The 21696-nt window shown below is 39.1% G+C and overlaps 1 pseudogene; it reads left to right on the top strand.

The window, feature by feature from the left end:
* The first annotated feature begins 2065 nt into the window (after positions 1-2065).
* LOC100024386 (zyxin-like) lies at positions 2066-6701 on the top strand (annotated as a pseudogene).
* The last annotated feature ends 14995 nt before the right edge of the window (positions 6702-21696 follow it).

Raw genomic sequence — 21696 nt, forward strand, 5'->3', positions numbered from 1 at the left:
AATGAACTGGAGGGATTCCATGTGAACTGGAACAACCTCCAGGAATTGATGCAGTGAAAGGAGCAGAACCAGGAGAACATTCTATACAGAGACTGATACACTGTGGTACAATCAAATGTAATGGACTTCTCTACTAGCAGCAATGCAATGACCCAGGACAATTCTGAGAGACTTATGAGAAAGATGCTCTCCACACCCAGAGAAAGAACTGTGGGAGCAGAAACACATAAGAAAAGCAACTGCTTGATCACAAGGGTTGATGGGGATAAGATTGGGGATGTAGACTCTAAATAACCCTAGTGCAAATGTTAATGATATGTAAATAGGTCTTGATCAAGAACACATATAAAACCCAGTGGAGTTGCTCTTTGGCTATGGGAGGGGGAGGAAGGAGGGGAGGGAAAGAACATGAATCATGTAACTATGGAAAATTTTTCTTAACTAATAAATTAAATAAAATTTTAAAAATTTAAATTAAAAAAAAATAAGTTCTCCCATTTTGTCAAAGTCCTTTCTCAGTTAGCCCAGCCCTTGTCTGGATGTTTTCCTTTTGTGTCCATTGTAAAGCATCAGCCTCTCCCATATAATCCTGTCTAGAACTCCTCATTTCTTCATAGCTATTGTAAAGTCAATCAACCATACTCCCCCGGTCCCCAGTTCCCCAAGAGGTATATAAGTTCCCCAATTTTTATGGTTCCTTGGAGCCATCATCTTGCTCGGTGATTTCTCCCAGGGATGCTGTTTGCCAGAGTAGCTAGAGCCTTCCGCTATGTGTGGTTTTGGGCCTGTGACTCTGTGCGGAGGCTTAAATATTTTAATACTATCCCTCTCCTGATTAAAGACTTGGTTTTTCTGACTATTTAATAATTCTGTGTTTTTTCCAAGTTAACACCATCTACTTCCAGAGGAAAAGAACTGAGTCTGAATCCAGACCAAAGCAAACTTTTTTCACTTTCTTAATTTTTTTTTCTATTTTGGTTTCCCTTCCACAAAAGGATTAATAGGGAGAAAACGTTTTACATGATTGCATGTGTAAACTCTATATGAGACTGCTTACCACATCAGGGCGGTGGAGGGTTGAGTGGAGGGAGGGAGAGAATTCAAGACTCAATATTCTTTGAAAGATATTGGAGGGGGCAGCTGGGTAGCTCAGTGGATTGAGAGCCAGGCCTAGAGATGGGAGGTCCTGGGTTCAAATTTGGCCTCAGACACTTCCCAGCTGTGTGACCCTGGGCAAGTCCCTTAACCCACATGGTCTAACCCTTGCTACTCTTATGCCTTGGAACCAATACACAGTATTGATTCCAAGATGAAAGGTAAGGAGTTTTTTTTAAAAAAAGAAAGGTGTTGGAAACTGTTTTTACATGTAATTTGGGGGAAAATAAAATAAAATTTAAAAGTTAATCTTTAACACAGCAATGTTTAGCAAACACGCATCATGTGAGCCAGATATGATATAGTATATCTTCCAAATACACTCAAACTCCATATAACCTGACATAAAACACAAGAGGCCATTCCGCTGCGGGGGTAACCATTACTTCTACTTCTCCTAAAGGATCATATGCATTTGGTCACTGACCATAAAGGTCTGGCACTTCCCTTCCCAAGAATGTGGATGGTTCAGGCAGCCTATGAGTACCCCCAGACTGCCTAGCTTGAAGCTCCAGTCTGAGTCTGTAGCTGGCATGGGATAGCACTGTTGCCAGGTTCTAGATTCCCTCTGTTTGTTCCCTATACACCTCTCCAACTTGAAAAGAATACGAGAGGCTGCCTTTGGGTTTAGCCCTTCTTCTCTGTTTGAGAAAGGATCTCCTGTGGCTCTGCCAGATCCTTTGAGCTGGCAGTTCTCTGGGCCCAGGATTTGGTTTCTCATCTCCTTGGCTTGTCCCCTAAGCCTATCCTGCACTCCTTCTTCACCCAAACCTGCCAACTTCCTTCAAGATTCAGCTCAAGACTCTGGCTTTCTTTACGAAATCTCTTCCGATTCCTTCCCTACCTGAAATGCTTCCTAAGTCCTTGGTATTTCCCTTGTATTTCTTTTGACTTCATGTGCCATATACGTATGTACATGCAGACCGAGAATCCCCACCCTGACTGGATGGAAGCTCAGGATCCCGTCCACTTTTGGTTTTGCGCCCCCGATGCCTACCGAGCACAGTGCCTGGGATATAGTTGCCCTTTAATAAATACTTAGTGATGCACTGTGGCTTGGCGAGAAGTGCAGAATGCTTCTTAGGGGCAAAATCGGAGCACCTCGGTTTCTAACCCTAGCTCTACTGCTTAAATCAGCTACAAGACTTTAGGCAGATTATTCACTTTTCTTAGACTTCAGTTTGCTCATCTATAAAATGAAAGGGTTGGCTAGATGGTCCCTAAGGTGTCTTCGATTGTAAATTAATGATCTTATGATCCATTTGGCTGACTCTCCAGCATCCATTTTGTCCCGCTCGTTAGGAAGTCCAATCGAGTCTCTAATATGTAATACTTGGTTGTAAGCTGCCAAACTGCCTAGTCTTTCAGTGACTTGGCATAGAATGGCTCTCCATTGGTCTGGTATTTGCGGCAAAATTCCTTCCTAAATCTATCACTTAGTTAAAAATCTTGACTCTCATTTTGATCTTCACACTCGTTTCGATAGAGAAAGCTTTTCAGAGCGGACAGATGTGGCTGCTCCCTGAGAGATACACTGCTTGGGTGTCTCTATGACTTTTCCAACTTCTAAGACTGCAAATTCAATAGTCAAGAGTGGCTCGCTCCAAAACATCAGTAGGATGGACGTAAAATACTTGGCATCGTGCTAGTTGCATCGCACACTTGCATTACGAAGGTCCTATGGTATATTTTAATTCCCGACATTGGCTCCATAAGTAAAACGCCTTCCGGGCCTTGGACGGTCCCTCGTTTCATGGCTTGCGTTACTTCTTGTAGCCCTTCATCTTGCAGTCGCTTTTGCTGCCAGTCATCAAAGGATCACCACACCAAGGGGGACTGATTTAATACTACAAAGTCAACAAGCAATGATAGGATACCCCCTGGCGAGAGTCAAACTCTGATGAACTGGTCCAGCTCCCTGGGATCCCAGCTCGAAAACATATTGGCTGTGTCAACCTGAGCAAGTCATTTAGCACTCTAGGTAACTCTCTAAGACTATAAACTGTAGGAAAAGCACCAACCCACATTGGGAGAGCGTTTCCTTACCAGGGAGCTTTTTATATGTCAAATTACAGAGCCAGTCTCTGGATATCATATATGGGCTTTATCCTTTCTAGGGGTATAACCAGATCATCAGACTTGTACAGACAGAGCATCTTCCCACGGGCAACTGGGTGGCTTGGAAGATTGAGAGCCAGGCCTAGAGATGAGAAGTCCTGGGTTCAAATCTACCCTCAGACACTTCCTAACTGTGTGACCCTGGGCAAGTCCCTTAATCCCCATTGCCTAGCCCTTACCACTCTTCTGCCTTGGAATCAGTACATAGTATTCCAAGGAGGAAGGTAAGGGCTTAAAAAAAATTGTCTTCCCTGCCTGATAATACATATTGAACTCATAATTAGCTAATGATGCTGTAGTGAATAACATCCAACTTGATACTGGTCAAAATAAAGGTCAATTAATTTTTTTGTCTGTTCATACTTTAAATTTGGCTTCAAATACACTCTTTCAGCTTCTCAAAGAAAGTCTGCTTAAAAGCCAAGAAATCTAATTTGTATATAGCAGTGATGGCGAACCTTTTAGAGATGGAGTGCTGGGCCCCATCCCCATCCCACCCCTCCACACGGACTGTGACACCCTGCACCCCGAGAGACCAAGTGCTGTGCCCCCAACCTCCCCACCCCCTTCACCCCACAGACCCCTATCTAGGGAGGAATGTCCTCAGACTCATGGAGAGGGGGGAGGGGAACAGCTCTGTTCCAAGTCCCTCTGGCTTTCTAGTAATTAACTCTGGCAGGTAACTATCGGTGTGTCTACAGCGAGGGTTCTGCTAGTCCTTTTGTGCACACATGCCATAGGTTCATCATCACATAGAGGACAACAAGCTTTACTGGCATAATTAAGTCCTAAAGGAACTGTTCGGACACTTTTAAATAAATGCCTTTGCTAAGAGTTAATTGGGTCCACTTACTGATTCCTAATGGAAAGTATACTGGTGAGGGCTCTTGAGCTAAAGAATTAGGTAGGTAGCCCTGCAGGCTACCCCCTGAAACGTGAAATGTGAGAATAGTCATCCATCTGGGCACCAAACCTGCAAACGGTAGAGTGCTAAACTGGTGAGGTAGCTCAGAAGGGTTGCTCTATTAACAAAATAGAAAATGAGAGGATTAATAAAATAGGTAGACAATTTTTAAAACTAAAAATAATCAATAAGGAAATAAACAGAATAAATAGAAAATGTGAAATCTTGAAAACTAAATAAGATGGAGAATAAAAAAACAATAAAAATAATAAAACTGGTTCTTTAAAACTTTTAAGCTTTTATTAAATTTAGCCCCAAAACGAGAAAGACGAATTAAATTATCCAAGTGAAAAAATAAGCAAAGTAAATTCATAGCAAAGAGAGAAGGAAAAAATTTTTTTTCAGAGACTACAATGTATAATAATGCACTCACAAAACTAAGAATTGAAAGGAAATGCAGGCAAATCTGGCCTCAGACACTTCCTAGCTGTGTGATCCTAGGCACATCATTTAATTCCAACTGTCTAGCCTTTGCCACTCTTCTGTCTCAGAAAAGGAAGGAACGAAGGAAGGAAGGAAAGAAGGAAGGAAAGGGGGAGGGAGAGAGAGAAGGAAAGAAAGGAAGAAAGAAAGAAAGAAAGAAAGGAAGGAAGAAAGAAAGGAAGGAAGAAAGAAAGAAAGAAAGAAAGAAAGAAAGAAAGAAAGAAAGAAAGAAAGAAAGAAAGAAAGAAAGAAAGAAAGAAAGAAAGAAAGAAAGAAAGAAAAGAAAGAAAGAAAGAAAGAAAAGAAAGAGAGAAAGAAAGAAAGAGAGAAAGAAAGAAAGAAGAAGAAAGAAAGAAAGAGAGAAAGAAAGAAAGAGAGAAAGAAAGAAAGAGAGAAAGAAAGAAAGAAAGAAAGAAAGAGAGAAAGAAAGAAAGAGAGAAAGAAAGAAAGAAAGAAAGAAAGAAAGAAAGAAAGAAAGAAAGAAAGAAAGAAAGAAAGAAAGAAAGAAAGAAAGGAAGGAAGGAAGGAAGGAAGGAAGGAAGGAAGGAAGGAAGGAAGGAAGGAAGGAAGGAAGGAAGGAAGGAAGGAAGGAAGGAAGGAAGGAAGGAAGGAAGGAAGGAAGGAAGGAAGGAAGGAAGGAAGGAAGGAAGGAAGGAGTCAAAGAGGAAAGGTGAGCAGCATTGATCTGGAGATGGGCTCTCTGTCCTTCCTATTGGATGCCATGATCTGTAATGCTTCCTTCAAGCTCAGGGTTTCATCTGGATCTCTGCCTCCCCCAGCTGCACCCCCAAGTTCCCTCCCGAGCCAAGCACCCCACCTGTAGCTTCAAGTCAAGCACCTCTTCCTCCTTGCTTGACTCCTACTAGCCCTACTCAGTCCCATTCTGTATCTGTGGCTGACTTTGATCACACAGCCTTGAGGTCCTCCAGCTCTGGATTCAGCCCCAGCTGCAGCACCATCTGTGGTTCTACCCCCAGCTTCAAGGCAATCCCCTCCCTGAACCCCCAAGTTTAACACTGTGGCCTCCAAATTTACATCTGGAGCCCTCCAACACCTGGGGGTCTCCCTCATCAGAAAGGAGCTCTTTCACCTCCCACCAGGACAAGATCCCTTCAACAGCCTCCCAGCTTCACCTATGCTCAATGGAGGGAGAAGCCCCATGTTCAGATGAAGCAACATCTAGTGCCGCCTCCTGCTCAGGACCAGGTGCACCCTCCTGGGGCCCCGGGGCCTCTAACTCTCAGGAAGGTAGAAGACCTAGAAGAGTTGACACAGCAGCTAATAAAAGACATGGAGCAGTCGGCCAGTAACAAGCCTCCTACCTTCCCCCCAAAGAGTGGCATGGTTGATGCCACCAGGCCCTAGTATTTTCCCAGACTGCAGTCCAGGCACTTGGGCATCTGGGCCACATCACATGCCACCCTTGTGAGCAGCAGCTGCAAGGGCAATCTATAGCCTCAAGGGGGCATCTTGCTGTAAGAACACCCTAAAAAAGTATAGTACATGTGGAGAGTCCATCACTGAGAGGATGCTGAGAGCCACAGGCTGGGCCTTACGTACCCAGTGCTTCACCTGCGTGGTCTGTACCTGCTCCCTGGAAGATACCTCCTTCATTGTGGGCCAGCCAACCGGCCCTGCTATATCACTGGCTATAACTGGCAGTATGCCCCACTCTGCTAGCTGTTTGTACGGAACCCATCATGCCTGAAACTGGCCAAGATAAGACTGTGCAGAAGGTAGCTTTTGACAAAACTTCCCCATGAAATTTTACAAGTGTGAGGACTACAAGAAGCCCTTGTCCACGGAGGCCGATGAGAACGGTTGTCTTCCTCTGGATGGACACGTACTGTGTCACCTTTTGACACAACCCAGGTCCAGATTTGAAGGCGAACTCGCTTTCACGAATCTCAAAGACACAGGATCCATGCCAGGCCAGAAAAATACCTATTTTAAGATCAAGTCTTCCTTCACTCTCTTCCTCCTCATTCCCCACCCCAAGCCACAAGAAGTTACAGCTAGTCTTAATGCTAGTCCTTTCTAAGTTCTAGGGAGCAGGGAAATGATGAACAATCGAACCCGAGACCAATTCCTTAATTTTCAATATCCCTTTCCCCACCACCTGTCACATTCCCCAGGCTTCACGGTATCTTCCAGTCCTCTCCTTTCTATCTTTTCCTTTTGGGGAGCTTGACAGTATAGGCAGTATTATTGCTTTTGCTTCTACACTGAATCTATTTGCTGACTCCCACCAAGCAACCTTTGTACTCTGCTGACGGGCTTGAGGAGAGACTGAGCCCCGGCTCTATACCAAAAGCTGAGCTGGTAACAGATTCTTTGGACCACATAATGTGGGATTCTGGCCACAAAAAAGTATTCACTCCCACAATTAAAAAAAAGACTTGCTTTGCTATTTGTCTAAGAAAAGAGAAGTTTAATTAAAGAAGCAATTTGAATATAAGCAAAGTTCAATTTGGAAAAAAATGTTTTGTGGTATGTTACTTCTATTAATAATAAAATAGAATGTAATTGTTTGGGTAAATAAGAAGAAAGTTACCAAAAAGTATTTGAATAAGGTATGTGCTTGTAAATTCTTTATTACCACAAAGTAAACAATATTGGAATTAACTTGGGACATGTAGAAAAATACATTTATGCCAAATTACAAATGATAAATTCAGGAGAATGAAGATGGGTTTTATAGATAGTCCAGGATATGAAAAACAGAAAGATGAGAATGAGACAGCGAAAGACAGATCTTATTTTAACACGGAGAGGGGGAGGAGGAGGAAGAAGAAAGAGAAGGAGAAGGTGAAGGAGGAGACAAAGGAGAAGGAGGAGGATAAGGAGAAGAACAAGAAGAAGAAGAATGAGAAGAATGAAGGGGGCAGCTGGGTGGCTCAGTAGATTGAGAGCCAGGCCTAGAGATGGGAGGTCCTAGGTTCGAATCTGATCTCAGATACTTCCCAGCTGTGTGACCCTGGGCAAGTCACTTGTGACCCCCATTGCCTAGCTCTTACCACTCTTCTGTATTGATTCCAAGACTGAAAGTAAGGGTTAAAAAAAAGGAGGAGAAGAATGAGGAGAACAAGAAGAAGAAAAGGAGAATGAGAAGAACAAGAAGAAGGAGAAGCAGAAGTAGGTGGAGGATAAGGAGGAGGAGGAGGAGAAGAATAATGAGAAGAAGGAAGAGAATAATGAGGGGAAGGAGAATAATGAAAAGAAAGAGAAGAACAGATGAAGAGAAGAAGAAGGAAAAAAACTAGAAGAATGAGGAGGAGAAAGAGGAAAGGAACAGTGAAAAGAAGAACAAAAAGAACAATAAGACTGAGAAGAAGGAAAAGAAAAACACATGGAAGAATGAGAAGAATGAGGAGAAAAAGTGGAGGAGAAGAATGAGGAGGAGAAGAACAATAAGAATGAGAATGAAAAGAATGACATGGAGAAGAAAAGGAGAAGGAGGAGAAGAACAACAAAAAAGAAGAATGAGAAAAGGAGGAAAAGAACTAGGAGAAGAAGTAAAAGAATAAGAATGAGAAGCAGGAGATTGAGTAGAATGAGAACAAGAAGATGGAGAAGAAGGAGAAGGAAAAGGAGGAGAATGGGAAAGAAGAAAAAGAATGAGGAGGAGAAAATGAGAAGAAAAAGTAGAACAAGAAGAATGAGAAGGACAAGAATGAGGAGAAAGAGAAAAACAAGAATGAGAAGAAAAGAATGAGATGGAGAAGAACTAGAAGAAGGAGGAGGAGAAAACCAAGAAGAATGAAAAGAAAGAAAAGAAGGAGAATAATGAGGAGGAGGAGAGTGAGAAGGAGAACGAAGAAAAGGAGAAGAAAAAGGAGGAGAATAAGCAGGAGGAAAACGGGAAGAAGGGAGACTGAGAAAACGGAAAAGAAGAAGGAGAACAAGAAGAACAAGAGAGAAGAAGGCTGAGAAGAATAAGAAGAATGAGAAAAAGAACAAGCAGAAGAAGAAAGAGGAGCAGGAGGAGGAGAAGGAGGAGGAGGAATAAAAGAAGGAGAATAAGGAAAAAGAAAAGAAAGAGAAGGAGGAAAAGAACAAGAAGAATGACAAGGAGAAGAAGGAAAAGAAGAACGAGTAGAACAAAAATGAGTAGAACAATCATAATAAGAAAATAAGGAGAAGAATGAGAAAGAGAAGTATAAAAATAAGACAGAGAACCAGAAGAATGAAAAAAATGAGAACAAAAAGAATGAAATGGAGGAGGAGAAAGAAAAAAAGGAGAAGGAGGAGGAAAAAGAGAAGAAGGAAGATGAGGAGGATGAAGAGGAGCAGGAGGAGGTGGAGGAGGAGACAGAAGAGAAGGAGAAGAAGGAAGAGAATAATGAGAGGAAGGAGAAGAATGAAAAAAGGAGAAGGCTGGGTTTGTACCCCCAAAGAGATAATAAGGAAAAAGACTTGTTCAAGAATATTCATAGCTGCGCTTTGTGGTGGCCAAAAATTGGAAAATGAGGGGATGCCCTTCAATTGGGGAATGGCTGAACAAATTGTGGTATATGTTGGTGATGGAATAGTATTGTGCTCAAAGGAATAATAAAGTGGAGGAATTCCATGGAGACTGGAACAACCTCCAGGAAGTGATGCAGAGCGAAAGGAGCAGAACCAGGAAAACATTGTACACAGAGACTGATACACTGTGGTACAATTGAAGGTAATGGACTTCTCCATTGGTGTCAATGCAATGTCCCTGAACAATCTGCAGGGATCTAAAAAACACTATCCACAAGCAGAGGATAAACTGTGGGAGTAAAAACACTGATGAAAAGCAACTGCTTGACTGCAGGGGTGGAAGGATTATGACTGAGGAGAGACTCTAAATGAACACTCTAATGCAGATACCAACAACATGGAAATGGGTTCGAATCAAGAACACATGTGATACCCAGTGAAATCACGCATCGGCTATGGGAGAGGTGGTGGGAGGGGAGGAGGGAAGAAAAAATGATCTTTGTTTCCAATGAATAATGTTTGGAAATGACCAAATAAAATAATGTTAAAAAAGTTTTTTTTTAATTAAAATGTTTTTATATAATTGGGAATGTCTAATAAAATAAGTAAAAAAATTTAATTTATAAAAAAATTAACAAGGAAAATGAAAGATAAAAAATAAAGCAACTGAACTTTCAAAAAAAGAAAAAAGCAGAACGAGAAGAACGAGAAAAAGGAGAATGAGAACAGAAAAAGAAAAGAACGAGAAGGAAAAGAATGAGAAGAACAAGGAGAAAGAGGAAAGAAAGAATGAGAAGTAGAACAAGAAGAATGAGAAGAATGAAAAGAAGGAGATGGAACAAAATGAGAAGGAGGAGAAAAAGGAGGAGAAGAATGAGGAGTAGAAGGAGAAGAAGAAGGGAAAGAAAAAGGAGAAGGAGAAGAAGGTGTAGAATGAGAAGAAGGTGTCGAATGAAAAGGAGAAAAAGGAGAAGAACGAGAAGAAGGAGTAGAATGAGAAAGAGAAGAATGAGAACAAAAATGAGAAGAATGAGAAAAGTGAGTAGAATGAGAAGGAGAAAAAGAAAGGAAAGATGAATAAGAAGAAGGAGTAGAATGAGAAGGTGTACCATGAAAAGAAGGAGATGAAGGAGGAGAAAAAAGAGAAGGAGAAAAGAAGTAGAAGATTGAGAAGGAGGAGAAGGAGAAGAAGGAGAAGAAAGAAGGAGAAAAAGAAGGAGTAGAATAAAGAGAACAAGGAGAACAAGAAAAATGAGAAGAATGAGAAAAGTGAGTAGAATGAGAAGGAGAAAAAGAAAGGAAAGATGAATAAGAAGAAGGAGTAGAATGAGAAGGTGTAGCATGAAAAGAAGGAGATGAAGGAGGAGAACAAAAAGGAATGAGATAGAGAAGGAGGAGGAGTAGAACTAGGAGAATAAAAAAAAAGAACAACAAAAAGAAGGAGATGGAGGAGGAAAAGAATGAGGAGAAGGGAAGGAAGAAGAAGGAGAAGGAGAAGAAAGAAAAGAAGGAGATAGAGCAGAAGGAGAAGGAGGAGGAGGAGGAGAAAAATGAGAAAGCACAGGGAAAAGAATGAAAAGAAGAAGAATGAGAAGAAGGAGGCAAAGAATAAGAAGAATGAAAAGGAGAAGAAAGAGGAGTAAAATGAGAAGAATGAGAACAAGGAGAAGAATGATTAGAAAGAGGAGAAGTAGAAGAATGAGGAGGAAAAGAAGGAGAAGAAGGGAAAGAAGAAGGAGAAGGAGTAGAACAAGAAGTTGTAGAACAAAAAGAAGGAAATGGAGGAGAAGAAAGAGAAGGATAAAAAGGAGAGTAGAAGAATGAGGAGAAGAAAGAAGAAGAAAAAGGAGTAGAAAAATGAGAACAACAAAAAATGAGAACAAAAAGAATGAGATGGACAAGAAGGAGAAGTAGTAGAGGAGAAGAACTAGAATAATGAAAAAAGGAAAAGAATGAGGAGAATGAGGAGAATGAAAAGAAGGAGAAGGGAAAGGAGAAAAGGAGAAAAAGAATGACAAGGAGGAGAAAACAAGAAGAATGAGAAGAAGATGGAGAACAAGAAGAATGAGAAGAATGAGAAGAAAGAAAAAGAATGAGATAGAGGAGAAGAAAGAAGTGGATGGAGAATGAGAAAAACAAGAAGTAGAAGAAGAATGATAAGAAAAAGAAGAAAGAACAGGGAAAAGAATGAGAAGGAGGAGAAGGGAAAGAAGAAGGAGGAGGAGAAGGAGTAGAATGAGAAGTTGTACAATGAAAAGAAGGAAATTAAGGAGGAGAAGAGAAGGATAAAAAGGAGAAGGAGAACAAGAAAATGAGAACAAAAAGAATGAGATGGACAAGAAGGAGGAGGAGAAGTAGTAGAGGAGAAGAATGAGAAGAATAAAAAAAGAGAAGAATGAGGAGGAAAAGAATGAGGAGAAGGAGGAGAATAATGAGTAGAATGAGAAGAACAAAAAGGAGGAGAAAAGGAGGAAAATAAGAAGAAGGAGGAGAAAAACAAGAAGGGGGAGATGATTAAGATGGGGAACAAGAAGAACAAGAAGAACGAGAAGAATGAGAAGAAAGAAAAGAATGAGATAGAGGAGAAGAAAGAAGAAGTGGATGGAGAATGAGAAAAAGAAGAAGTAGAAGAATAATAATGATAAGAAAAAGAAGAAAGAAAAGGGGAAAGAATGAGAAGAAGAAGTGGGGGGGGGAAGCTGAGTAGTCCTAGGTTCAAATTTGACCTCAGCCACTTCCTAGATGTGTGACCCTGGGCAAGTCACTTGACCCAATTGCCTAGCCCTTACCACTCTTCTGCCTTGGAGCCAATACACAGCATTGACTCCAGGACAGAAGGTAAGGGTTTAAAAAAAAAGAATGAGAAGTAGAACGGAAAGAAGAAAGAGGAATAGAACGAGAAGAAGGTGTAGAACAAAAAGAAGGAGATGGAGGAGAAGGAGAAGAAAGAGGAGTAGAATAAGAAGAAAGAGAAGAATGAGAATAACAAGAAGGAAGAGAATGAAGAGAAGAATGAGTAGAAGAAGAAGGAGAAGAACAAAAAGAATGAGATGGAGAAAAAGAATGAAAAGAAAGGAAAAATCAAATAGAGAAGAACAAGAAGAAGAAGGAGAAGAACAAGAAGCAGAAGAATGATAAGAAAAAGGAGAAAGAACAGGGAAAAGGAGAAGGAGAAGAAGGGAAAGAAGAAAGGAGTAGAATGAGAAGGAGAAGAAAGGAGTAGAAGAGAAGAAATAGAAGAATGAGAACAACAAAGAGAAGAATGAGAAGAATGGGTAGAACGAGGAGGAGAAGAAAGAGGAGAGAAACAAGAAGAAAGGGGAGTAAAAGGAGAACGAGAAAAAGGAGAATGAGAAGAAGGGAAATAAGAATGAGGAGTAGAACAAGAAGGAGGTGTAGAATGAATGGAAGGAGAGGGAGAAGAAAGAGAAGAAACAGGAGAAAAGGAGGAGGAGAAGAATGAGAAGGAGAAGAAAAAGAAAAGAATGAGAAGAGAAAAAAGGAGTAAAATAATGAGAACAAGAAAAATGAAAAGAATGAGAAGAACAAAAAGAATGAGATAGAGAAGGAGGAGTAGGAGAACGAGAATGAAAAGGAGAATAACAAAAAGGAGGAGGAAAATAAAGAGGAAAAGGAAAGGAAGAAGAATGAGGAGAAGAATGAGTATAACAAGGAGAAGAACAAGAAGAAAAAGGAGGAAAAGAAGATGAAGAATGGGAAGAATGAGAAGGAGGTGAAGAAGGAGAATAAGGGAAAGAAGAATAAGAATGAGGAGTAGAATGAGAAGGTGTGGAATGAAAAGAAGAAGATGAAGGAGAAGAAAGAGAAGGAAAAGGAGAAGTAGAAGAATGAAAAAAAGAGAAGAAATAAAAGGAGGAGAAGAGAGAAAAGAATGAGGAGAAAAAGAATGAGGAGAAGGAGTAGAATGAGAGGAAGTTGTAGAATGAAAAGAAGGAGATGGAGGTAGAAGGAGAAGATGAGAAAAAATAGAAGGAGAAGGAGAAGGAGGTGAAGAATGAGAAGGAGTAGAATGAGAAGAAGGTGTGGAACGAAAAGAAGGAAATGAAGGAGAAGAAAGAGAAGAATGAGAAAAAGGAGAAGAAAAGAATGAGGAGAAAAGGAGTAGAAAAATGAGAACAAGAAAAATGAGAAGAACAAAAAGAATGAGATTAACAAGAAGGAGAAGTACTAGAGGAGAAGAACAAAAAGGAAGGAAAATAATGGGGAGGAAAAGAACGGGAAGAAGGAAAAGAAGAAGAATGAGAAGTTGAAAATGAGTAGAATGAGAAGAAGGGAAAGGAGAAGGAGAAAAGGAGAAATAGAATGAGAAAGAGTAGAAAAATAAGGAGGAGAAGAATGAGGAGAACAAGGAGAAGGGAAAGGAGAAGGGAAAAGAACGAGATCGAGAAGAAGGAGAAGAAGAAAGAAGAAGGAGAATAAAGAACAGGAAGAAGAATGATAAGAAAAAGGAACAGGGGGAAGAATGAGGAGGAGAAGGAGAAGGAAAAAAAGGAGGAGAATGAGAACAAGTTGTAAAAGAAAACGGAGATAGAGGAGAAGAAAGAGGAAGAGAATAAGAAGAAAGAGAAGAATGAGAACAACGAGGAGAATGAGAAGAATGAGTAGAACGAGGAGAAAGAGAAGGATAAGAATGAGAAGAAAAAGGAGGAAAAGAAGGGAAAGAAATTGAGAAGGAGTAGGACAAGAAGAAGGTGGAGAACGAAAAGGAGATGAAGGAGGAGAAGAAAGAGAAGAAGGAGAAAAGGAGAAGTAGAAGAAGGAGAAGGAGAAGAAAGAAAAGAACGAGAAGAAAGAGAAAAAGGAGTAAAATAATGAGGTGAACAAAAAATGATGAGAATGAGAAGACCAAAAAGAATGAGATAGAGAAGGAGAAGGAGTAGAAGGAGAACAACAAGGAGAACAACAAAAAGGAGGAGGAAAAGAATGAGAATGAAAAGAAGAAAAGAATGATATGAAGAAGAAGACGTAGAAGAAGACATAGAAGAACAAGAACAAGAGGAAAGAAGGAGGAGATGAACAAAAAGGAGGAGGAGAATGATAAGAAAAAGAAAGAACTGGGGAAAAAATGAGGAGATGGAGGAGAAGGAGAAGAAAGAAGGAGGAGTAGAATTAAAAGAAGGTGTAGAACAAAAAGAAGGAGATGAAGGAGAAGAAGGAGAAGAAGGAGAACAAGAAGAAGAATGAATAGAATGAGAAGGAGAAGAACACGAAGAAGGAGAAGAACAAGAAGAAAAAGGAGGAAAAAGAGGAGAAGAAAAATGGAAAGAATGAGGAGTAGGACAAGAAGATGTAGAAAGAATAGGAGATGAAGGAGAAAGAAGAGAAAAGGTGAAGGAGAAGAATAAGAAGGAGAAGAAAAAGAAAAGAATGAGAAGAACCAGACAAAGAAGGAGTAGAATAATGAGAAGGAAAAGAAGAAAAATGAAAAGAATCAGAAGAACAAAAAGTATGAGATGGAGAAGGAGAAGAAAAAAAACAAGGAGAATGAAAAGAAGAAAAACAAAAGAATGAGAAAAAGAAGGAAAAGAATGGGGAGAGAAAGAATAAGAAGGAGACGAATGAGTAGAACAAGGAGAAGGAGTAAAGGAGAAGAACGAGAAGAATGACAAAAAGAAAAAGAATGAGAAGAAAGAGGAAAAGAACAAGGAGAAGAAAAAGAAATGAGTGAGAAGTTGAAGAATGAGTAGAACGAGGAGAAGAACGAAAAGAAGGAGAAGAAGAAAAAGGAGAAGTAGGAGAACAAAAAGGAGATGGCAAAGAAGGAGTAGAGGAAAAGAACGAAAGAGAAGAATGACAAAAAGAAAGAGAAGAAGGAGGAGGAAAAGAATGAAGAGAAGAGAAAGAAGAATTAGAAGTTGAAGGATGAGTAGAATGAGGAGAACAAAAAGAAGGAAAAGGAGAAGAAAAGGAAAAAAGAATGAGAAAGGAGAAAAGCAAGAATGAGAAGGACAAGAATGAGGAGAAGAATAAGAAGAACGAGAACAATGAGAAGAAAAGAATGAGATAGAGAAGAAAAAGAAGAAGGAAAATGAGAACAGGAAGAATGATAAGAAAAAGGAGAAAAACAGGGAAAGAAGGAGAAGAAGGGGAAGAAGGAGTAGAATGAGAAGTTGTAGAACAAAAAGGAGATGGAGGAAAATGAGAAGGAGAAGAAAGAGGAGAAGGGGAAGAATGAGAACAACAAAAAGAAGGAGGAAAAAAGAAGAAGAAGAAGAAGAAAAAGGAGGAGGAGGAGGAGGAGGAGGAGGAGAAGGAGAAGGAGAAGGAGGAGGAGAAGGAGAAGGAGGAGGAGAAGGAGAAGGAGGAGGAGGAGGAGAAGAATGATAAGAAAAGGAGAAAGAACTGGGAAAAGAATGAGAAGAAGGAGGAGAAGAATGAGATGGAGGAGAAGAAGGAGGAGTAGAATGAAACGAAGTTGTAGAACGAAAAGAAGGAGATGAAGGAGAAGAACGAAAAGAAGGAGAACGAGAAGAAGAATGAATAGAACAAGAAAGAGAAGCAGAAGAATGAGGAGAACAAGAAGAAAAAGGAGGAAAAGAAGAAGAAAAATGGAAAGAATGAGGAGGAGTAGGACAAGAAGGTGTAGAATGAATAGGAGATGAAGGAGAAAGAGAAAAAAGAGAAAAGGAGAAGTAGAAGAATAAGAAGGAGAAGAAAAAGAACAGAATGAGAAGAACAAGACAAAGGAGTAGAATAATAAGAAGGAAAAGAAGAAAAATGAAAAGAATGAGAAGACCAAAAAGAATGAGATGGAGAAGAAGAACAATAAGAAAAAGGAGGAAAATAAGGAGAAGAAAAATGGAAAGAATGAGGAGGAGTAGAACAAGAAGATGTAGAAAGAATAGGAGATGAAGGAGAAAGAAGAGAAAAGGTGAAGGAGAAGAATAAGAAGGAGAAGAAAAAGAAAAGAATGAGAAGAACCAGACAAAGAAGGAGTAATATAATGAGAAGGAAAAGAAGAAAAATGAAAAGAATCAGAAGAACAAAAAGTATGAGATAGAGAAGGAGAAGAAAAAAACAAGGAGAATGAAAAGAAGAAAAACAAAAGAAGAATGAGAAAAAGAAGGAAAAGAATGGGGAGAGGGAGAAGAATAAGAAGGAGAAGAATGAGTAGAACAAGGAGAAGAAGGAGTAAAGGAGAATGAGAAGAATGACAAAAAGAAAGAGAAGGATGAGGCAAAAGGAAAAGAACAAGGAGAAGAAAAAGAAATGAATGAGAAGTTGAAGAATGAGGAGAATGAGGAGAAGAACGAAAAGAAGAAGGAAAAGGAGAAAAAACAGACGGAGGAGAGCAAAAAGGAGATGGCAAAGAAGGAGTAGAGAAAAAGAACGAAAAAGAGAAGAAGGACAAAAAGAAAGAAGGAGGAAAGGAATGAGGAGAAGAAAAAGAAGAATGAGAAGTTGAAGGATGAGTAGAAGAAAAAGGAGAAAAAGAATGAGAAAGAGGAGAAAAACAGGAATTAGAAGGACAAGAACGAGAAGAATAAGAAGAATGAGAAGAAAGAAAAGAATGAGATAGAGAAGAAGAAGAAAGGAGAAGAAAACAGGAAAAAGAATGATAAGAAAAAGGAGAAAGAACAGGGAAAAGAAGGGGAAGGAGTAGAATGAGAAGTTGTAGAATGTAAAGGAGATAGAGGAGAAGAAGGAGAAGGAGAAGAAAGAGGAGGGGAAGGAGGAGAAGAATGAGCACAAGAAGGAAAAGAATGAGAAGGAGAATGGGTAGAAGGGGAAAGAGAAGAACAAGAATGAGAAGGAAAAGGAGAATGATAAGAATAAGGAGAAGAAGGGAAAGAAGAAGGAGAAGGAGTAGAATGAGAAGTATAGAATGAAAAGGAGGAGATGAAGGAGAAGGAGAATAAAGAGAAGGATAAAAAGGAGAAGTAAAAGATTGAGAAGGAGAAGATAAAAAGAACGAGGAGAAAAAGGAGAAGAATAATGAGAACAAGAAAAATGAGAAGAATGAGAAGAACAAAAAGAATGAGATTGAGAAGGTGAAAGAGTAGAAGAACGAGAAGAATGAAAAAAGAAGGACAAAAAGGAGAAGAATGAGGAGGAAAAGGATGAGAAGAGGAAGCAAAAGAAGGAGAAGAATGAGTAGAAAGAGGAGAGGAACGAAAAGAACAAAAAGAACAAGAAGGAAAAGTAGATGAAGGAGAAGGATAAGGAGAAAAAGAGAAAAAGAATGAGAAGGAGGAGAAAGAGAACAAGAACAAGAAGAAAGAGAAGAACGATAAGAAAGAAAAGAATGGAATAGAGAAGGAGAAGGAGAAAGAAGAAGGCGAAGGAGAATGAGAAGAATGATAAGAAAAAGGAGAAAGAACAGGGAAAGGAGATGAAGGGAAATAAGGAGGAGAAAAAGGAGTAGAATAATGAGAAGAACAAAAAGAATTAGATGGAGGAAAAGAAAAAGTAGGAGAACGAAAAGGAGAACGACAAAAAGAAGAATGAAAAGAAGGAAAAGAATGAGAAGAGGAAGCAAAAGAAGGAGAAGAATGAGTAGAAAAAGAAGAACTAAAAGGAGGAGAAGGGAACAGTGAGGAATGCAAAGAAGTAGGAGAAAAGGAGAAAAATAATGAGGAGAAGGAGAAAAAAGAGGTGGAGAAGGACAAGAGAACAAGAACAAGAAGAATGAGAAGAAAGGAAAGAAGGAGATAAGAAGGAGAATGAGAAGAACAAGAAGAAGAATAAGAAAAAAGGAGTAAGAATAGGGAAAAATGAGAAGAGAGAGAAGAAGGGAAAGAAGGAGTAGAACAAGAAGAAGGTGTAGAATTAAAAGGAGATGAAGGAGAAAGAGAAGAAAGTGAAGGAGAAAGTGAAAAGGAGAAGTAGAAGATTGAGAAGGAAAAGAAGAAAGAAAAGAATGAGAAGAAATGGAAAAAGGAGAATAAGGAGAAGAAGAAGAAGTATGAGGAGGAGGGAAAGAATGAGAAGGAAAAGAAGAAAAATGAAAAGCAGAACAGGTAGAAAGAGGAGAACGAGAAGAAGGAGATGAAAAAGATGAGGAAGGAGAAAAGGAGGAAAAGAATGAGGAGAACAAGAAGGAAGAAAAGAACAAGAAGAGAGAGAAGGAGAAGAATGAGAAGGAGAACAAGAAGAACAAGAAGAATGAGAAGAAAAGAATGAGATAGAGAAGAACAAGAAGAAGAGAGGAGAACAAGAAGTAGGAGAATGATAAAAAAGGAGAGAGAAAGGAGAAAAGAACGAGAAGAAGGAAGAGAAGAATGAGACAGAGAAGAAAGAGAAGGGAAAGAATGAAGAGAAGGAGTAGAATGAAAAGAAGGTGTATTAGGAAGAGAAGGAAATGAAGGAGAACAAAAAGAAAAAGAAGAATGAGAAAAACAAGAACGAGAAGAAGAAAGAGTAGAAAGAGGAGTAGAAGGAGAACGAGAAGAAAAAAGGAAGAAAAGTAGGAGAAGAATAAGGAAGAGAAAATAAGAAATAGAAAAATGAGAAGAAAAAAGAAGAAAAATGAGAAAACAAGAAAAATGAGAATAATGAAGAAAAAGAATGTGATGGAGAATAAGAAGGAGAAGGAGGAGTAGAAAGAGAAGAACGAGGAGAATGAAGAGAACAATCAAAAGGAGAAGAATGAGAAGGAAAAAGAAGAATGAGAAGAACAAGTAGAATGAGAAGAAGAAAGAAAAGATAGAGGAGAAAGAAAAGAAAGAAAAAGGAGATAGAGGATAAGAAAAAGAAGAAAGGAGAACAAGAAGAAGGAGAAAAATAATAAGAAAATGAGAAAGAACAGGGAAAAGAAGGAGGAGAAGAATGAGAAGAACAAGAAGAGGAGTAGAATGAGAAGAATGAGAACAACAAGGAGAAGAATAAGAATAATGAGAGGAAGGAGAAGAAGAATGAGAAGAAAAAGGAGGAAAAGAAGAAGAATGAAAAGAATGAGGAGAAAGAGAAGAAAGGTAAGACGGAGAAGAAAGAAAAGGAGGAGAAAAGAAGTAGAAAATGAGAGGGAAAACAAGAAAAATTTGAAGAACGAGGACAAAAAGAATGAGATGGAGAAGGAGAAGAATGAAAAGAAGCAGAACAAGAAAGACAAAAGAAGGGGAATGAGAAGGAAAGAATGAGATAAAGAAGAATGAGAAGAAGAAAGAAAGAGAATGAGAAGTAGAAGTATGATAAGAAAAAGGAGAAAGAACAGATAAAAGAACGAGGAGAAGAACAAGTGAAAGAAGGAGGAGTAGAATGAGAAGAAGGTATAGAATGAAAAGGAGATAAAGGAGAAAAAAGAGAAGTAGGAGAAGGAGAAAAGGAGAAGTAAAAGACTGAGAAGGAAGAGAAGAAAAGAACAAGAATGAGAAGAATGAGAAAAAGGAATAGAATAATGAGAGGAACAAGAAAAATGAGAAGAAAAAGAATGAAATGGAGAAGGAAAAGAAGTAGAAGAATGAAAAGGAGAATGACAAGAAGGAAAAGGACGAGGAGAAGGAGAAGGAGAAGAATGAAAAGGAGAACAAAAAGGTGACGAAAGAGGAGAAAAAGAGAAAAGAATGAAGAGGAGAAAACGAGGAGAAGAACAAGAACGAGAAGAAAGAAAAGAATCAGATATTGAAGGAGAAGAAAAAAGGAGAATGAGAAGATCAAGAAGAAGTAGAAGAAGAATGAAAAGAAGGAGAAAGAACAGGGGAAAGGAGGAGAAGGAGAAGAAGAAGGGAAAGAAGGAGAAGGTGTAGAATGAGAAGGTGTAGAATGAAAAGGAGATGGGGAGAAGATGGAGAATAAAGAGGAGTAGAATGAGAAAAAAGAGAAGACTGAGAACAGCAAGAAGGAAATTAATGAGAAGAAAAATGACTAGAACAAGAAGGAGAAGAATGAGAATAACTAGAAGAAAAAGGAGGAAAAGGAGGAAAACAAGGGAAAGAAGAATGAGAAGTAGAACGAGAAGGTGTAGAATGAAAAGATGAAAGAGGAGAAGAAAGAGAAGGAGAAGGAGTAGAATGAGGGGAACAAAAAATGAGAAGAATGAGAACAAAAAGAATGAGACAGAGAAGAAGGAGAAGGAGGAATAGAATGAGAAAAACAAGAATGAAAAGGAGAACGACAAAAAGGAGAAGAATGAGCAGAAAGAAAAGGAGAAGAATGAAAAGGAGGAGAAAAGGAGAAAAAGAATGAGAAGGAAGAGAAAAATAAGAAGAGAAGAACAAGGAGGAGGAGAACAAGGCTGAGAAGGAGGAGAACAAGAATAAAGAGAAGAATCAGATAGAGAAGAAGAAAAAGATGAAGTAGAAGAATGTAAGAAAAAGGAGAAAGAACAGGGAAAAGAAGGAGATGGAAAGAAGACAGAGAAGTAGTAGAATGAGAAGGGAAAGACGAAAGAGGAGAAGTAGGATGAGAAGATATAGAATGAAAAGATGGAGAAGGAGAAGAACGAGAAGAAAGAGGAGTAGAGTGAGAAAAAAAGAGGAGAATGAGGTCATCAAGAATGAGAAGAATGAAAAGGAGAAGAAGGAGAAGGAGAAGAAAAAGGAGGAAAACGAGAAGGGAAAGAAGGATGAGAAGAAGTAGTAGAATGAGAAGAAGGTATAGAACAAAAGGAAGGAGATGAAGGAAAAGAAGAGAAGGAGAAAGAGAAAAAGAGAAATAGAAGATTGATTTAAAAGGAGACGAAAGAAAAGAAAGAGAAGAACGAGGTGAAAAAGAAGTAGATTAATGAGAAGGAGAACAAGAAAATGAGAAGAAGGAGAACAAAAAGAATGAGATGGAAAAGAACGAGTAGAAGAAGAATGAAAAGGAGAACAACAAAAAGAAGCAGAAAACGATGAGGAGAAGGAAAAGAAGAAGAAAGAGTAGAAAGAGAAGAATGAAAGGAAGGAGAAGGAAAAAGTGAGGAAGGAGAAGAGAAGGAGAAAAGGAGAAAAAGAAGGAGAAGGAGAAGAATGAGAAAAATGAAGAAGAGAAGAACAAGAAGAATGAGAAGAAAAGAATGAGAAAGAAGAAAGAGAAGAAGAAACAAGGAGGAGAATGAGAAGAACAAGAAGAAGGAGAAGGAGAATGATAAGAAAAAGGAGAAAGAAGAGGGAAAAGAACAAAAATAAGGAGGAGGAAAAGAATGAGAAGAGAAGAAGAAAAGAAAGAAGAATGAGGAAAAGGAGTAAAATGAGAAGAAGCTGTAGAAAGAAGAAGAAGAAGAAGAAGAAGAAGAAGAAGAAGAAGAAGAAGAAGAAGAAGAAGAAGAAGAAGAAGAAGAAGAAGAAGAAGAAGAAGAAGGAGAAGGAGAAGGAGAAGGGGAAAGAGAAGGAGGAGGAGGAGGAGGAGAAGAAGGAGGAGGAGGAGGAGGAAGAGGAGGAGGAGGAGAAAAAGTAAAGGAGGAAAAGAACAAGAAGATGAAGAAAGAGGAGGAAAAGGAGGAGGAGAAAGAGGAGGAAGAGAACTAGAAGAACGAGAACAAGAAGAAGGAGAAGAAGGAGATGGAAAAGAATGAGAAAAAGCAGAAGGAAGAGAAAAAGGAGGAGAATAACGAGAAGGAAGAAAAGAATGAGAAGAATGACACACAGAAGAAGGAAAAGAAAGAGTAGAACAAAAAGGAGTAAAATGAT

The sequence above is a fragment of the Monodelphis domestica genome, chromosome X, assembly GCF_027887165.1.
Source record: "Monodelphis domestica isolate mMonDom1 chromosome X, mMonDom1.pri, whole genome shotgun sequence".
Lineage (NCBI taxonomy): Eukaryota > Metazoa > Chordata > Mammalia > Didelphimorphia > Didelphidae > Monodelphis > Monodelphis domestica.